The 18,450-nt window shown below is 38.3% G+C and overlaps 1 protein-coding gene and 2 long non-coding RNA genes across 3 annotated transcripts in view; 2 read left to right on the forward strand and 1 right to left on the reverse strand.

Annotated features, from left to right (window-relative positions):
- Positions 1 to 18,450, reverse strand: part of mAChR-A (muscarinic Acetylcholine Receptor, A-type) — a 78,750-nt gene that overhangs the window by 47,749 nt on the left and 12,551 nt on the right. The window lies entirely within an intron of this gene.
- On the forward strand, positions 329 to 6,898 carry LOC138403000 (uncharacterized). The gene is made up of 4 exons (XR_011237309.1): positions 329 to 473; positions 557 to 697; positions 6,209 to 6,262; positions 6,583 to 6,898. It is a non-coding gene; the product is annotated as an uncharacterized lncRNA (long non-coding RNA).
- The window catches only part of LOC138403001 (uncharacterized), a 164,090-nt gene continuing 160,092 nt past the window's right edge, over positions 14,453 to 18,450 (forward strand). The window contains exon 1 of the long non-coding RNA XR_011237310.1: positions 14,453 to 14,579. This is a non-coding gene — a long non-coding RNA (uncharacterized lncRNA). The remainder of the gene's footprint in view (positions 14,580 to 18,450) is intronic.

Raw genomic sequence — 18,450 nt, forward strand, 5'->3', positions numbered from 1 at the left:
AGGTCTTCACCTGTGCATTCTAAAACAGATTTTTATTTATTTTTATGTATCATAGTTTTTGAATTATCCTGCAAAATGTCGAAAAAATACGACTGTAGCACGGAACCCTCATTGCGCGATCCTGACTCGCACTTGGCCGGTTTTTTTTTAAGTAAAAAGTTCATTTTTTCGCCCGCATGCGTATACCTAGCTCTACAACGAAACAATCAAGGAAACAACGTGCGCTACGCTACGCCATGTTTACGCTCCGGCAGTTCCTATGATGAATGGGTATAAGAGACCACATAATATTTTATTACTCCGTGAGTTATGGCGGCTTGGACGTTACGATAATATGTTACAATTGGTAGGGCTTCCCTTGTTTGCGGACGAAAAGCTTAAAAAATATTTGGTCCGACAAAAGTTGGTGAAAAATCCGGCCAAGTGGGAGTTGGACTCGCACAAGAAGGGTTCCTTACCACCGTACAAGAAATGTAATTTTGTAACTATTAAATTATCGTAGCAGCTATTTTGATAATTTCATTAAGTATTTTTTTTCATTCTGTGAAAATTTCAGCTCTCTACCTTTACGGTTCACAAGATGCAGCGCGTTGACAGACAAACGGATTGATGGACGGACGGATAGCGGAGGCTTAATAATAGGGTCCCGTTGGCACCTTTTGAGTACGGAACCCTACAAACAATATGAATACAGCAGGTAAGCACGAGTTTCCACATCTCGACTACATCTACAGAACCTAAATTCAAAGGACCTAAAGTTAAAGTGTAAGCCTCGAGTTCGAGTTTGAGTTTAAAGTTGATGGATCAAAATAGGGAATTGAATGATAGAAAACGAAATCCTCGGGTTCCGTCAGACCTCAGGTTGACATGGGAACCCTAAAAACACAAAGCACTGTACGGGAGCGGTGTGCAGGCTCGACCGTACCAAAGGGGAGATCTCCCACCGAGCGGTTGGTTTGTGCTCGGTAGCGCCAGCTGGGCCGACGGTTATGTCTTGAAACTTCTATATATAGTCCAGATTGCGGAAAACTCCGTTAGTGCGATTACTATCGGCGGTACATTTGTTCGGGACTACGTCATCGATTGAACAGCGCCATCTAGTTTCTATTGTAGTAACCACCACAGCACTTAAAAACTCGCAAGCAGAGATGATCTAGCATCAAACAAACATGCGAACTCCGATATTAACTCATGCAAGTACTAACCACATGCGGTTCGACCTACTTTCAGTTCTAGGGGGTACTTATATATGGTAGGTATAATATACCTAACAGTAGATGAACTACGAGTTTTATGTTAACTTAGTTTAGCTTTGAAACTCAGAAAAAACCCGTGCGTGAATTCGGTGGCCAAGAGAAAGAAGTGGAAATGATTTTTCCACAAATTAATAGTCCGCATTGACATGGCATTGACAGCATCCGAATTGAGATGGCAATCGGGGTATGAGGAGAGGGGACGCCCCGCACAACCGCACGTAACCCGCCACGTCACGAAGGTTTTCGTCCCATCGTACAAGAAATAACAGTTTCATGGCGGCCATTTCGAAATTTTTATTAAGTATTTATTGTTCGGCAATAGAAATGGTACACACTCAGTGAAAATTTTCATTCGTAAAAGCTCCGCATTAATTGATGTGGATGCGAATGCGGATGTTTGAATTAATGCGGATGCGGTTGCGGATATTCGTAACACCCCAGATGCAAACCCTTAGAATGAGGAAGGAACCACATCGGTAAGTAAGTTTAATGCAACAAAAAGGAACAAATTGAAATGAGAAGACCTTATTCACATCGTAACAGCTGTTTCCAATATTGCTCCTTTTAAATCCACTTTACGAACATTCCAAAGCGAACAGGATTTCAGAAGGCAAAGCAAGAAATAGACCAGATTTAATCGTCAACACTTCAAGTACAAAAACGTACTTTATTTGTAAGTGGTTAGAGTTGAATATCGCATAATCTGCAAAGTGGAGTGCACTAGGAAATGATGCATTTGAGGGCTATTCAGAATATTGCAGCTGCATCTAGTTCCTCTGATATACATGTTTTTACATTATTTCAAATTTATTAACCGTTTGTGCAAAATTAAGGGCATGTTTTACCACTGCCAGATAAACTTTATCTAACGAATAAATTTGTCATTTTGACAGATTCCCCATACAAAAACTGTCATAACGTCCGAATTTGTTAGATAAAGTTTATCTGCAGGGCGATTGTCTAAAACCTGCATCAATCATTATTACAATCTCAATTGTTCTGATTGGCTGAATTTGTGCGATTCTTGTTGCAACAATGCATTGTGGCCAATAGTGAGCGAACATTAACCAATCAGAGATGATTGCGATCGTGACATTGTAGCTGTCAAACAACCGCGGTAGGGCCACTGGAGGTTCGAGACCTCGTCCGCATAGATTTTGATTTTTGAAATAGGGCTCTCTGAGTTTGTCTGTGGACTCTGGTTGGTTTTCCGCGATAAAAAGTAGCCTAAGTGTGTTTCTTCCAAATCTTTTACTGTCTATACTTATGCAAAATGTCAAGACGACGATCAGTTGTGGCGTGATTGAAGGACAAATTAATAAAGGCATTTTTATGAATAGTGATATTATCACTCTCGAGTGTTGATTTGGATTTGTTGTGATATTAGTATAGATTTTCAGCAATCTGAGAATTTGTGACTCTCATAAAGCAACTTCTCAGACCCAGGACATGTTAGGGACCCTCGTGGCTTTAGTTTTAAGATTTCATAATTAATATTTACACAATTTAGTGATTATTTAAATGGTGATCCATTACTTAAAATATCCCATTACATATTCAAGAATTGACTTCAAAAAGTATACAATGGTACCTAATCTATATATATAAAAGGAAAAGGCGACTGAGTGACTGACTCAACGCACAGCTCAAACTACTTGACGGATCGGGCTGAAATTTGGCATGCAGATAGCTATTATGACGTAGGCATCCGCTTAGAAAGGATTTTTGAAAATTGAACGGTTTGGAATTTGTGTAGACCACGCGGACGAAGTCGCGAGCATAAGCTAGTTTTAAATAAATGACTTTGATTTTGACTTTGACTGCAGCGAGACCGTTCACATTTCCTTTTACCATATATATGGTACCATAAGTATCAGTATACTGATTCTTATGGTACCATATATATGTACCATAATGGTACCATAAGTATCAGTATACTGATACTTATGGTACCATATATATGTACCATAATGGTACCATAAGTATCAGTATACTGATACTTATGGTACCATTATAATGGTACGACCATACACTAAGCGGTACAACAACCCTCAATGATGGTTCACCATTCTTTTATGATTATGGTAATTCTCTGATGTCCCGCGCTAAACGAATTTATTACCATTACTCATCATTGTTATGGTAAAATGCTGATCAGTTTCCGGGATTCATGTGACATTTTATGGGGCTTTGACAATATCATTATAGCTTTTTAATATTTTTATGACCGAAGTTTTAATCACGAATTTGCGTGGTGGGTGGTTATCATGGACACACCCTCGACACTCCATACAAGCGAACTGATTTATCTACCTACTAACTGATGCCTACGACTTCGTTCGCGTGGGTTTAGGTTTTTAAAATCCCGTGGTAATTCTTTGATTTTCCGGGATAAGTAGCCTATATGTCACTCTCCAGGTTTATAACTATATCCTTGCAAAAAAATCACGCCGGTCCGTTGCTCCGTTGCGACGTGATTGAAGGACAAACAAACAAACCAATAAACCAACAAACAAATACACTTTCGCATTTATAATAAGGGTACTGATTATTCATCAAAGTGGTTAATACCTTTTAATAACACAACTTGCAGCAGCGTTCTAAATTCTAATAATAAACTATATTTAATTAATACGAGATGAAACACATAATCATCACGATGTCAACTACTCAGCACTACACGACAATCGACTAATCAATCAATTGTTTGGTTAATTACCATCGCGATCATCGAGTGGATAATTGGTACCGACCACTCGCTTTGCGGTTCAATAATAATTGTATTGAGTTGGAATTCAAAGGCGGCCCGGGTCAGTTTTGCTAGGGATGCGAGATTCCATTTTGGCTACCCCCAGGCCCCCAATTTACATTTTTTAGGGTTCCGTATTTCACCCCCTTAGGGGTTGAATTTTCAAAAATCCTTTCTTAGCGGATGCCTACATCACAATAGCTATCTGCACACCAAATTTCAGCCCAATCCGTCCAGTAGTTTGACCTTTGCGTTGATAGATCAGTCAGTCACCTTTTCATTTTATATATTATTTTAGATTTCGGGGCTGGCATAATGAATATTTTTGAATTTGCCGCACTTTTCCAGTCTCTACTTTCTACTATGTTTATGGTTTACCAGACTTCTGTTAAAGTATTTTTAAATATAGTTTCAAAGTTACACCGGGATCAAGGGTTTACATACAAATCCCTGAAAAATATATCATTTCATTTCAAGTACACACCTTTACCAATAGTTCCTCACTACAAACTCGATCACTTATCTGCTATCAACACTCGGAAATCCTTGAAGGATTTAAAGCAAGTAGTTCACGAGGAGCAAATAATCTCCAATTTCACCGCACTTTTATTACAACCGGGGTCGAACGAATCCGATTTTCCAATCGGAGTCCCGAGATCTAAGGGCTCGAACATACGAATAAATTGTTGGATAGAAACACGCGCTAGGAAGGTAGGTACTTTGCGGAAATCAGGAACCGCAAGCTTTATCTAATATATATAAAAAAAGTTATTAAAAAAACCGACTTCCAAAACCACTACAAAGTAAAAAATAACTTTTGTTTCTAGTTTCTACACGTGTAGGTATATATTATGTTGAAGTCGGGCGAGCTGGACGCTTTGATTTCTAGTTTATTTTATGCTCGCCCGACTTCATTTCCTCGCAAATAAAAAAATAATAATTTTATATTATACATGTCTAACGTGAAATTCAAAGAATTTTGTGATGAGGTTGTATAGGTCTCTCGACCGATCATAAGTGAAAAATGTTACTGACACTATAGAAATTACATTCTTACAATGTTATTTTGTGACATTCATGTGTCATCAGATAGATTCTTGTTTATCTATAAACACTTTATGCACAAGAGCATGAAAAGCAGTTTTAGTCCGCTTACAGCCCGAATAAAGAAGAACTTTACGAGCATGTGAAGTGAAAATGTTATTTTGAAACACTATTTTGAGGTATAGGTATAACCTATTTTTCAGTATACTGTACAAGATCCCATTCATTTTTGAAACATCTCCTTTGGTAGCGGGTATTTAATGTATAAGTTGTTCGTGTGTTCGCGCCTTAACTAGATAAGACACAATATAAATTCCATTCGGACATTTGCGTCGCGCGTCGGCCAAAGAATCGTATAATCTCTTTGCAATTTTACCCGAAAACTTACACACAGACGGAAAGGTAAACTATCTGAAGAGGTGAGGAAAAGAGTTACTTGATAAAATGTGAAAGACTTGTAATATGATCTGATATAGTATATACGTAGGTAGTATAATATGTCTAGGTACATAGATTTGATGGCAACAAAATTAAACCAGTAGCTCACGTGCTAGAATTTGATATCGGAACCTTGCTTTTAAAAAGTAAGTAGGTAGGTACTAAAACAATTTCTCCCATAGGTGAGGTATATAGGTTGTAGTAGCGTTTTTTGGATTAAAAAACAGCTCACATATTTTCTCCTTAGAAAGATTTCCATATAAACTCCGCAAGACTGCTTCCTAAGTGTGTAAAATTATAATTATTTGTTATTTTACCTAAAGCACTAATGCAAGCTTTTAATAATTCAATTATTATATGCAAATGAAAATACAATAAACAAAAATACCAAACTTATTCTAGAACATAAAAATTACAGATCGAAAATATCATCTTAACCACCGCAACGAGGCAGGGTGCCCAGAACGCTGGCAGCGTTACCTCGTTGAATGGCCAGACTAATATGCTGACCGAGGTAACTGCCAGCCCTCCGGTCCCCCGTTTGTTATTTTGAATTTTATATGCATAAATAGTAATTGTAAAGCATAATGAGCATAGATTAATTATGATTGGTCTCGCCACAGTTATCGCTGTTCTCTTCTCTGTTCTCGTATGTTTCAAGTACTTATTTGAAGTTTTAGCAACATACTAATAAATGCTTTTTGGTTTTTTCGATTCCAAGATCCCGGTGCCGCCAGACCTTTACGTCAGGTACTTTGAGAATCAAAATGTAAAAGTAAGTATACACGACGCTTGAATTTTACCAGCGTTGGTGAGATGTAAAATCTTATACTAAACTAGCTTACGCTCGCGACTTCGTCCGCGTGGACTACACAAATTTCAAATCCCTATTTCACCCCCTTAGGGGTTGAATTTTTAAAAATCCTTTCTTAGCGGTCATAATACCTATCTGCATGCCAAACTTCATCCCGATCCGTCCAGTAGTTTGAGCTGTGCGTTGATAGATAAGTCAATCAGTCAGTCTTTTATATATTATTTAGAAGAAGAAGATACACGGACTACTAGTTTAATGATATTTCTTTATTTTCATTTCAGCTAAGACTGGGGCCTGGGGAGTGCGGAACGGATCCAATTTTCCAATACGCGACGCGTCGTAAATGTGAATAAGACCAATATAAATTCCCCATGGACATTCGCTTGCGCGGGTTTCACCGACAATTCTTTGAGTAGGGTCCGTATACTTAAGGATTTAGCATACTTATTTCACTCTTTAGGGTTCCCCAAAGTGTGCCAACCCTATTACTAAGCCTCCGCTGTCCGTCCATATGTCTGTTTGTCAGCGGGCTGTATCTTATGAACCGCAAAATTTTCTAGTATGAATTTATCTTGCATAAGGCTGAGCGTTTATAAAAGCAAGACGGTATCTGTTATAAGTCCCGCAAATTGCTAATGCGCGTGGCCTTCATTTTAGTGACATCAGCACTAGACTGTTGTTTCGAGCTGATGGTATATTTTCATTTCGGCATCGAAATGACGTCATTTTGAAGTCATTTCGATGTTAATGAGACATGGTTTGAGCGCAATAGCAATTTGCGGGTCTTATACCTTCGCGAGATACCTATCGTCGCATCAGCTTAACTTCATTTCCGAGACTCGGAAGAATTACACAAATAGGAACAAGTATCGGAAACTATGCGCACCTTTGCCTTTCTAAGTAGGTACATATTATCTTTTAAGATTCCATACCCGAATAAGCCATCGCTGTCCGTCCGTCTGTCCGTCAACGGGCTGTATATGAGTAACTGTAATATGAGATGAAATTTCCACACAGAGTTTTTCTATTGCCGACATTTCTATAACAACAAATAATAAAAAACCAACGTGACGAATTTCAAAATGGCCACCATGTACTTAAATTAAAACATTACAAAGTAGCTAGTGTTATATCTTGTACGTTGGCACGGAACCATTCGTGTGCGAATTTGACTCACACTTGACCGGTTTTTTTGATACTTATAATACTTGTAGCCTATTCTTATTTCAAGCTGTATAGGCAATAGGCATCCCCAGGGACGTCATATAAATGTCGTATGTTAACAGGCCATTACGATTACTGCCTTCCTAGTACGTGACCCTCGTAAACTGTGTTCGCACCTCTGGGCTCTGACACATTAAACATAAGGGTGGGTGATTGCGACTAGAGTGGAGGCGAGCGGAGCGGAGGCGAATGGAGCTGAGGCGTCTAGCTTCGAATAATCTCTTTATTTGGAGACGTCCTATATTAATGTCGTATGTTAACGGGCCATAACTATTACCTAACCTTCCTGCTACGTTACCCTCGTAAACTGTGTTCCCACCTCTGGGCTCTCTCTTGAGTTCTGACGCGTCAAATATAAGGGTGGGTTACAACTCAAGTGGAGGCGAGCGAAGTGGAGGCGTCTGTGTTTCGAATAATCTAATTATTTAGACATAACGTATTTTATAAACGCCAAAGTGACTTTGTTTCTTGTTTTGTCTTCCAATCACGTCGCAACGGAGCAATGGATCGGTGTGATTTTTGTATGGGTATAGTTAAAGACCTGAAGAGTAGTATGAGCTACTTTTGATCCCGGAAAATCAACGAGTTCCCATGGGATTATTAAAATCCTAACTCCACATGGACGAAGTCGCACTCGCGGGCATCAGCTAGTATAACTAGTACCTCTAGGCTCTGACACATCATAATATATAAGAGGGGTGGTTACAACTGAAGCGAAGGCGAGCGGAGCGGAGACGAGTGCTCAAAATAATTAATCACATTATTCAGACAGTAGCGACCGCCCATGGCTTCGCTCGTCGATAACATAATATATTCTATTTATTCCCTATCCCGACAGAATTTAGAAAAATCCGGTCTTATCCTGTTTTCAAAAGCGGTGATAGCCTAGTGGTTAAGACACTGGCCTTACAATCGGGCGCCTGGGGTTCGACCCCAGCCATGCACCTCTAACTTTTCGGAGTTATGGGTTTTACTGAATCATCACGTAGGTACATATCCGCTAAGAAAGAATTTTTGAAAATTCAACCCCTTAATGGGCAAAAAAGGGCTTTGAAATTTATGTAGTCCACACAGACGAAGTCGCAGTAATAAGCTAGTTAAGTATAGGGAGTAAAACATAACACTTTTCTCGTATTGTATTAAAACCGAGAGAATGACGTGATGTATATTCGATCCGCCATTTTGTGACGAGGCAATATGGCGTCGTAAATCTGTGACCGTAAATGGAGATCGAAGTTTACGAGATACGAGACTGTTGAGTGATTGATATCGACTCCGAATTCATAATCATTTTGAAGAGATTTTGCTTTAGTTGTACGGGTTTTCCTGGGATAGCAATATTATAAATTTTGGCAAAATTGTTAAACGGATGGGCCATGAAAAGCTAGCAAGCAGACAGACACACTTTTGCATTTTTAATATTAGTATAAATGATGTTTGATAAAAGCCTTTGAATGGAATAGAAAGAATTTTATAGAAAGTACTTTTCAAACAATTGAATCTCCACTGGTACGAAGAACCCTTCTTAGTCTTATAGAGAGGAACCAGCAAGAATCTTCTTTATAGAAATGCTTACTTAGAAAAGTATGTATTTCTATTTCCCCTAAACTTGTTTTTTTTGACTAACCGGAAGCTTGGATTCCTTTCAAAATAAAACAATAAACAAACTATGAATCATAATTATTTTGTTGTTTCATCTGATGAGCCATCATTTCCATATCTAAATAACATGAAAAAAATATTACTAAAGTCGTAAGCTCTCAAGGAAAGTTCTCTCAACACAATATTGTTGTCCTGAAGGCCTGTAGGCTTAGTACATCAGATTTACCTAACATCGTGCTAACTTTGATAGAATTCGAGCACAGAATAGACCGTATGACATTACTTATTATGTCTTCTTCTTATTCGTCTTCTTCTTCTTTTCTTCTGTGTGGCTCTTTGAACTTCGGTTTTGTAATTACTTATTATGATTAAAGCATCTAAACACTTCAGTGTTAAAATAAAATGGATCTTGATTCTTGACTACCTTGGTTTATTCGTTTCTTATCAATTAATTTTACTTATTTATTTACTAATTTACCATTCGTTTAGGTAATTATGAAATCTACTGTTAAGTTTGGTTCAAAATTATAATTTTGTTGGCTTATTTAAATTATTTAACTAAGAAATCGTAGGTATCTACTTAGTTTAGTCTACTTCTCTACTAAGTGTAGGTACTTAATATAATTTAAAATCTGAAACGTTGCGAAATTGAAATAGTGGTGCTGAATGCGACTTTAAATCTAGGTTAATTAGGTCTATTTTACAATGACGTTAGTGTGTTTCGACTTTCGAAGTCTATCAACGTTGGCGAGATGTGAAATCTCATACTAAGTACACTGTAATATCCCTTGAGTCATAAACCCTGACATGAGCTCATGAGAACATGAGAAATATAAGGTCAGCTGCTTAATAAGTGACCGTAAACTGCAAAACACGTCATAATGGTGGAATTGATTGAGGGTTTTAATTAAAATCGGGAAACGGAGAGTGGTACTCGAAATTCGGGACACTTGGTGTAGGTACTGTATACTATACGTATAGTAATATTACAGAGTAAGCATAGTATGTTATTGCCTACTAGAGATTCGACGAAGCCATCTAGACAGAGCAATTGTGCGATAAGGGAGTGACCAGAGACGGCCCCAGTAATCCCGGGACCCTACAGGGTGGAATCAGAACGCTAGCAAAAACTTAGCGTTATTGTTATACTATCTAAACACAATCCAATACCAATAAACCTTTTGCCTCATTTTATAGTTTTAGTATTTTTCAATGTATAGCGCGCAAAACTCGGGTCAATGCCTCGCCTGCGACGCGGCATTGACTCCTAGTGGCCTACTTACGCAATGTTCGATGACCTCTATCATCAGTCAGATGTTTTATTTGCAATATATTGTGAACTCTTACAAAATATAGGATTTATTTTATTTTTTCGATACGTTATAGTACCTACTGATGATCAGTGACATGATACCACAAAAAAACGCGAAAAATAAATTAAACCGACCGGCATTGACGCGAGCTTTGCACGCTATACCAATGTATAGCGTGCAGCTCGTGAGTATAATTATATAGCTACTTACTGTAAAATTATCAAATCAAACAAACATTTATTTTGCTGCCAAGAAAAAGTTCAATTATATAGTGAAATAAATGCAAAGTGATATTGGAAGAAATTAAAACACTCTGGGGCCCTTAGGGAAATCTGCCGCATCGGATTGATTAAGGATCGGGTCGTTACCGTTACCGCGGTAACCGATGCAAGAGGCAAGGAAATTGAGTATTTGAGCGGCTCATTTCAACTTCGCCGTCAAAGCCAACAGCTAATTCCACTCTTCTGAAAGAAAAGCTTTACAACTAATAGTGAACCTTCTTTATAACGCTTATTAGCCATAATTTCAAAGTTGAGACCGTTTTAAGGCTGCACGTTAAGGCAAGTCACCGAGGCGGGCAGCGCGGCTTTGAAGTAAACCGCTTGGCAACGTACAAATTCTGTGTTTCAAACGTTAAATTTGAATTTAATAAATTATAGAAGTCCTGTTGAAAACCAAAATTTAGCAGATTCTCTGTAGTACTTAAAGACAAATATTTCCATATAAAAATTATTTGCCAAGTCAGAAATTTAAGTATTAAATAATTCGTTTTAGACTTTTATTTCGGCTTATTTCAAGATTTTATTTGATCGAGTGAAGTACTTCCTATTGTGTATCAAAGTAGCACATTCTTTAGACAATGTCTTTAGGTATATTGTATATTTTTAGCAAGGCCATTATTTAATAGTAAATACCTAAAACATTTGATCTAGCAAACCATTTTTTCCGCTTAGCCTCAGTGATTCGCTTTAATGTCATTACTGTTTGCGTAAAAGTTTACGTTTTCATCAAACGTTTCATTTCTCGTTGTGTCACAGTGTTACTCACGGGAGTTTGAGTTTTGACTCGACAGGAACAACCCAGGCGTGGCGGCCGCTTTTTGGCTGATAATAATTATTGATATACCGTTTAGACAACTACCTACTTTAGTCTACCGTGTTTTGGAACTATGTACCCTGCCAATTGCCACTTCAGTTTCGCAAACCGTTACTCTGATTCTCCTACGGATCTCCTTATTTCTGACTAATTGTGTGCGGTTTGTCTATTTGGTTTAAAAAAGCTACTAGTGTACTAGATTAACGAGGCAGAAAGAAGGATTTATTCTTTGAAAGCCCTGCCACGCATCACCAATTGAGCCTAAGTAGCTAAAGGTTTTGTTATCCCGGTGCCAGCCAAAAGGCCTCAAGCCGAAGAAGCGCCGGTATAAAGTATGTCATGTGTAGCTCAACCCAATGTATGCCTAGTTATTAGTACCGACAGGTCGAGAAGGCAATCGGGGTGGGGACGCTGCGCACACCCGCATGTTGTGCGAGTGTGCGGGGCATCCCCCCGTCTCATACCCCGGTTGCCATTTCAACCTGTCGCGGACTATATTATGTGTGTGTGTGTGGAAAGTATGCATATCTACTTAGTCATTATTTTGCCGGATCAGCTATTTTCCCCGCAACAAGCCGCTCAATATATCCTACCTATATATAGCCGACCTATCACACGTCATTACGTGCAGGTAACTGGGACATCAGGTTAACACTGATTGAGTTGACGTCAGCTTGTATTTTTAAATTACAGGGGTGCGAGGCCCTCTTAACATGAGACACGGTTGAGGAGTTTTGGAATATTATCCAATATGGATAATCATATCAGTCTGCAAATCCTTGGCTAGCGACTATGGCCATCTATCGTTGACGATGGACGACGATCTATGGTCTATCGATTGACGATGGTGACGAATGACGATATTGATGTGATGATGATTGGTAGGTATTTGTTGATAATTGCGAAAGTGCTTTTTGCATGTATAGGTGTAGTTAAAGACCTGGAGAATGACATAGGCTACTTTTATCCCGGAAAATCAAATGGGAGATTTTTAAAAGCTTAAATCCACGCGGACGAAGTCGCGGGCATCAGCTAGTTAAAATTTTAATTAAAAAATAACTTCGAACAAAAATTCTCATCGTGAAAATCCATCAGGGAAATGTTCCATTATTTCCATAAAATATTAAACAACCTTTTTAAAACAGTGCCACCGATATCAAAGAAGCCTTTGTTTTATTGAGACGGAAATGCATAATTAACTATCTTATTCCGTAGAGTGTAGAGTCTAAAATGCGGTGACGTGTTTTTATTGCGTCGTAAAAACCTCATTTTTACCATGTGCCGTTACCGTATCTCCAAGTTTTACGTGTTAGGCCACGGACACACTATGCGACTAATTTAATATGCACATTGCACATACAGCATCTAGATTTGACCTGCTTGAATGCACTCATAAAAATCTGATAAAAGTCCATCCAATGACTGATTGCAGATAGCTTTGAAATATCAAAAAAAAAAAAAAAAAAGATTTGTCCTGCAGCTCGTTCCAGCAATGCGCGGAACTGCAATTAATTTTTTATATAAGTATGGCATAATATTGTATTTCAAATCTTTGAAAAGAGCAACCGCCGAGTTTCATGCTGGTTCTTCTCGGTAGGCATTCCGAAACCAGTGCTGGTAGATGCATCAGATGATTCAAAAGTACTCGTGAAAGTTTAATTGGATAAAACTAAAAAAAATATTTAACGGAAACCTGGCAAACAACAGACACAGATAATTAGTTCCTAGAACATGTGAACCATCGGTATAAATAACAAGATATGGTCAAGCGAACAAAATTTTTCACGGTTTTGGAACCAAATAAATCAGCGCCACCTCTTAGTTACTAATGATACTAATGAGGTTGTATTGGTGCCAAAGCACCACTGTGTCGGTGCTATTTTGTTTGTTCAATAGCCCTGTCCATACGAAGTAATATATAAGTCAATGGTGACAATAATGAGAAGCAAATTACGTTTATATACAGTGCTAGAGAGTCATCATCATCATCAGTATGATCAACCCATCACCGGCTCACTACAGAGCGCGGGTCTCCTCTCAGAGTGAGAAGGGTTTTGGCCATAGTCTACCACTCTGGCCATGTGCGGATTGGTAGACTTCACACACCTTTGAGAATATTATGGAGTGCTAGAGAGTGCGCTTGGTAAATTTCTCATAAAAAATTGATTATCAAAAGTCCAATAATAAAATTGTCGATTGGTTTAGCGAATGGTATCGGGGCGTCGTCGTGTGCAGGATTATTTAGTCACAGATATTATTTGATTGATTGGAGCGCAAAATTACCCAACATGATTACCATAAAATTCCACACACTAGCCTAAGCACTATAGCTACGAATTAAATTCATTTAACGTTTTCTTAAACCAAAAAAATTACGTGAAAGCTCTTTGCTTTCCCGGAATGAAAAGTTGCCTATGTCACTTTCCCGGTCGTTAACTAAATCCATGCAAAAAATTACGTTAATCCGTTGTTCAATTCGGCGTGATTGAAGGACAAACTAACAAACAGATACACTTACGCATTTTTATTATTATCAACACGGATAAAAGCTAGGCACTTAAATTAATGTCTAAAAAAGACATTAATTTAATTGGAAGTTTATTTTTAGTTTCGAAATTCAAATACAGACTAATGTTAATACATCACCAAGAGAATTCTTAGGTCATTCAGATATCAATAGCACGACCTACCATAAAGTCTAGGTTGGTATTCAGTAGATACTAGATACCACGATATTTACACACTATTTTCCCCTCGTCGTCGCTCAGAATGAGTGTCATAAATCTGTGTGTCTGTGTTTAAAGTCTAAAGACCAAAGCGAAGATACCTCTCAAGTCTCACGTGGAGATGGATCATTTCACAGGTAGCATGTGAAAAATCACTTGCAATGCTTTTCCATGTCACCCTAGTGACAGTGGCGTGCAGCTGATAGAGGCATAAATGCACTGCTTACCCTCGTTGTAATAAATCAATGCTTATTTTTCATTAAAACCTGCCGGAAAATAAGTTCATACCTAAATGCATACCCTGGCTTGAAATCCTGTGTACGCCACTGCCTAGTGACTAGCTATCTACATCTTCTTCTATATATATAAAAGGAAAAGGTGACTGACTGACTGACTGACTGAATGACTGACTGACTGACTGACTGACTGACTGATCTATCAACGCACAGCTCAAACTACTGGACGGATCGGGCTGAAATTTGGCATGCAGATAGCTATTATGACGTAGGCATCCGCTAAGAAAGGATTTTTGAAAATTCAACTCCTAAGGGGGTGAAATAGGGTTTTGAAATTTTGTAGTCCACGCGGACAAAGTCGCGAGCATAAGCTAGCTGACTGACTGGCTGATCTATAAACGCACAGTACAAACTACTGGACTGAATTTTGGAAAATTAATCCCCCAAGCGGGTAAAATAATGGTTTGAAATTTGTGTAGTCCACGCGGCCAAAGTCGTGGGCATAAGCTAGTCAGATCACGAAGGACAACTCACAAAGTTTGACAGCTTACATTTTAATCTTGCTCGCCAAAAAGTGTGCGAGCGAGAACACTCGCATCGCTTCCTGTTAGAAAAAGAAAACATGTAGTAATACAATGTGGCTAATTCCATTGTACACAGTCTCTAAACTAAACTAAAATGGCACGTCTAAATCTATTGCTATCCCTTTCATAATGTTGCATGCGGAAAAGGATGGCACTAAATTTAGACCTGTTAATTTAGTTTAGTTTACAGATTGTGTACAAGAGAATCGGCCTCATTTATTTAGTTAAATTGATTTAGTAAACGATTGTAAGTCCGAAATAAAGCCTATAGGTTGGTATTCAGTAGATGGCACGATATTTACACACTATTTTCGCTATGTTAAATATAAACCAACAACCAATAGCGGACGGACGCGCGCTATGATTGGCTGAGATATTTTCGCACCATCCAAAAATAAGATTTCTGCGCAAGTACATCTGCGTAACTTATTTAAAAGTGGTAAGTAACTACAGAAGGGTTCCTCCAGTAAATTGTATGAAAGCACTCTCAGCGGTCACAAAAAGATGACTCATGGAAAATTCAAGCTGCCCTGCAAACAAATTTCCATTTAATTCGCCGGTAAAGTAATCCGAGAATAAAACGCGCTGGCTCATCTACATATTTACAAATCCTGCCGAGATGAGAGGTTAATTATTTAAATTATTATTCTAAATAATGCGCGGCTCATTTAAACAGCCCAGTGAACTGTCCTCACAATTCTTTCATACTAGCTTATGCCCGCGACTTCGTCCGCGTGGACTGTACAAATTTCAAACCCCTACTTCACCCCCTTAGGGGTTGAATTTTCAAAAATCCTTTCTTAGCGGATGCCTACGTCATAATATGTGTATGCCAAATTTTAGCTCGATCCGTCCAGTAGTTTGAGCTGTGCGTTGATAGATCAGTCAGTGAGTCAGTCAGTCAGTCAGTCAGTCAGTCAGTCAGTCAATCAGTCACCTTTTACTTTTATATATTTAGATTTTAAAAAGGCCTGCACCTAGCATCTTGTTTTAAATTAAGCACTTATTTTATTTTGTTAAGTATCTGCTTAGGGCACTGGCGTAAGTATACTTACGTTCCTCTGGTGCTGCAAATGTTCATGGGCGGTAATCACTTAACATCAGGTGACCCACCTACTCGTTTGCTCGCTATCTCTATTTAAAAAAAATGTATTAAGGCTGCTGCAAATTTTGCCATAAAAGCAAATTATTATATAAATTAAAATATTCATCAGCCTTCCTAAATTTCATTTTTATACCGTTATCAAATACCTGTTTAAACATCCGTTATCTTTGCAGGAAGAACAAGGACCGTCGGTTCTTGAGATTGTCAAGAACGGAAGTCTTTGAACTAAGCGAGCCAAAAATCGCCAACAATATTTTCTGAGATAAGGGTCCTTGTGTATTATTATCTAAAAGTCTTAAATGCCATATCTGATACTAGCTTATGCCCGCAACTTCGTCCGCGCAAAAAATTCACCCTCAAGGGCGTTTGTAAACTCATCCGTATTCGGTTCGTATCTGTGATTCTTCAAAATTGGCCGTCTTATAAATACGTACATTCGATTCGTATTTTTTTCACGGATCCGAAAAATTACGGATAAGTGCACAAACGCCCTTCGGGTGAAATTTTCAAAAATCCTTTATTAATGTCTACGTCATAATAGCTATCTGCATGCCCAGTCCGATCCGTCCAGAAGTTTGAGCTGTGCGTACTGACTGGCTGACTGATCTATGTTAATAGATCAGTCAGTCAGTCATATTTTCCTTATATATCATAGACTAGGGCACACTAATGATTTTAAGCTTATTTCGTAGTGTAACGACATAATGTATTGTATAAAAAATTGCCTAATTAATCGTGAAATGTACCCGTTTTATACGATACACTAGAGCACACGTCCTTCAGGCTTCAACACAAAGCAAACAATAATAGTATGAAAACAATAATTTCTATTGTCATTTATTGTTTCCTTTTTATTTTTGTACGTGCAGTCTTCTCTTGTGTTGTAAAAGTTTACAGCCACTTTACACATTTTATGTACCTCCTAAGTACTATCTTATTATCTTCAACAATCAATCAACTATCAACTGGTACCTAAGGCTCTTTTTGCACTACATTCGATCTTAATCCGAGATTTTTAGGGTTCCGTACCTCAAAAGGAAAAACGGAATCCTTATAGGATCACTTTGTTGTCTGTCTATCTGTCTGTCTGTCTGTCTGTCTGTCTGTCTGTCTGTCTGTCTGTCTGTCTGTATGTCTGTCTATCTGTCTGTCTGTCTGTCTGTCTGTCTGTCTGTATGTCTGTCTATTTGTCTGTCTGTCTGTCTGTATGTCTGTCTATTTGTCTGTCTGTCTGTCTGTCTGTCCGTCTGTCTGTCAAGAAACCTACAGGGTACTTCCCGTTGACCTAGAATCATGAAATTTGGCAGGTAGGTAGATCTTATAGCTGACATTTGGGGAAAAACTGAAAACCGTGAATTTAGGGTTAGATCACACAAAAAAATTAAATTGTGGTCATGAACTAATAATTAGTATTTTCAACTTTCGAAGTGAGTGACTATATCAAGTGGGGTATCATATGAAAGGTCTTCACCTGTACATTCTAAAACAGATTTTTATTTATTTTTATTCATCATAGTTTTTGAATTATCGTGCAAAATGTCGAAAAAATACGACTGTAGTACGGAACCCTCATTGCGCGAGCCTGACTCGCACTTGGCCTGTTTTTTAATTTATAGACTAGCGCTTGGCTGCAAACAGACCTGCTGGCAAGTGATGATGCAGCCTAAGATGGAGCGGGCTTGCCTAGAAGATGCCAGTTCTAGATACAAAGTAGCCATAGTATAATATTTGTATGAGGAGTTAAGCACTAGATCCGAATTTCGTTTTCCGAAGCCGAGAACACACAGTTCAATGGCCGAGAATATCTTCCATTCGGAGCATTGTTCACGGACCGAATTTCATAGATAGATAGATAGATAGATAGATAGAAATACTTTATTGCACACAAAAAATATTACATAACTATTACAAAAAACTAAAATTAAAAAATAATCATTATGCCTCAACCAATGGACGCGGGCTCTCAACTAAGCACGGGTCTTCCCTCAGAATAAAGTAGGTACACGTTAATTATTATTAAAAAATAGATAACGTAATAGATAAAGAATTATTGCAACAAGACACGGTACATAATATTAAAAACTATAATTGATACCCGCGACTTCGTTTGCGTGGATTTAGTTTTGTAAAAATCCCGGGGGAACTCTTTGATTTACCGGGATGAAATGTTGCCTATGTCCTTCCCCGAGATGCAAGCTATCTCCGTACCTGCCACATCGGTTGAACGGATGCGCCGTGAAAAGCTAGCAGACAGACAGACAGAT

Source organism: Maniola hyperantus, chromosome 11 (assembly GCF_902806685.2).
Source record: "Maniola hyperantus chromosome 11, iAphHyp1.2, whole genome shotgun sequence".
Taxonomy (NCBI): Eukaryota; Metazoa; Arthropoda; class Insecta; order Lepidoptera; family Nymphalidae; genus Maniola; species Maniola hyperantus.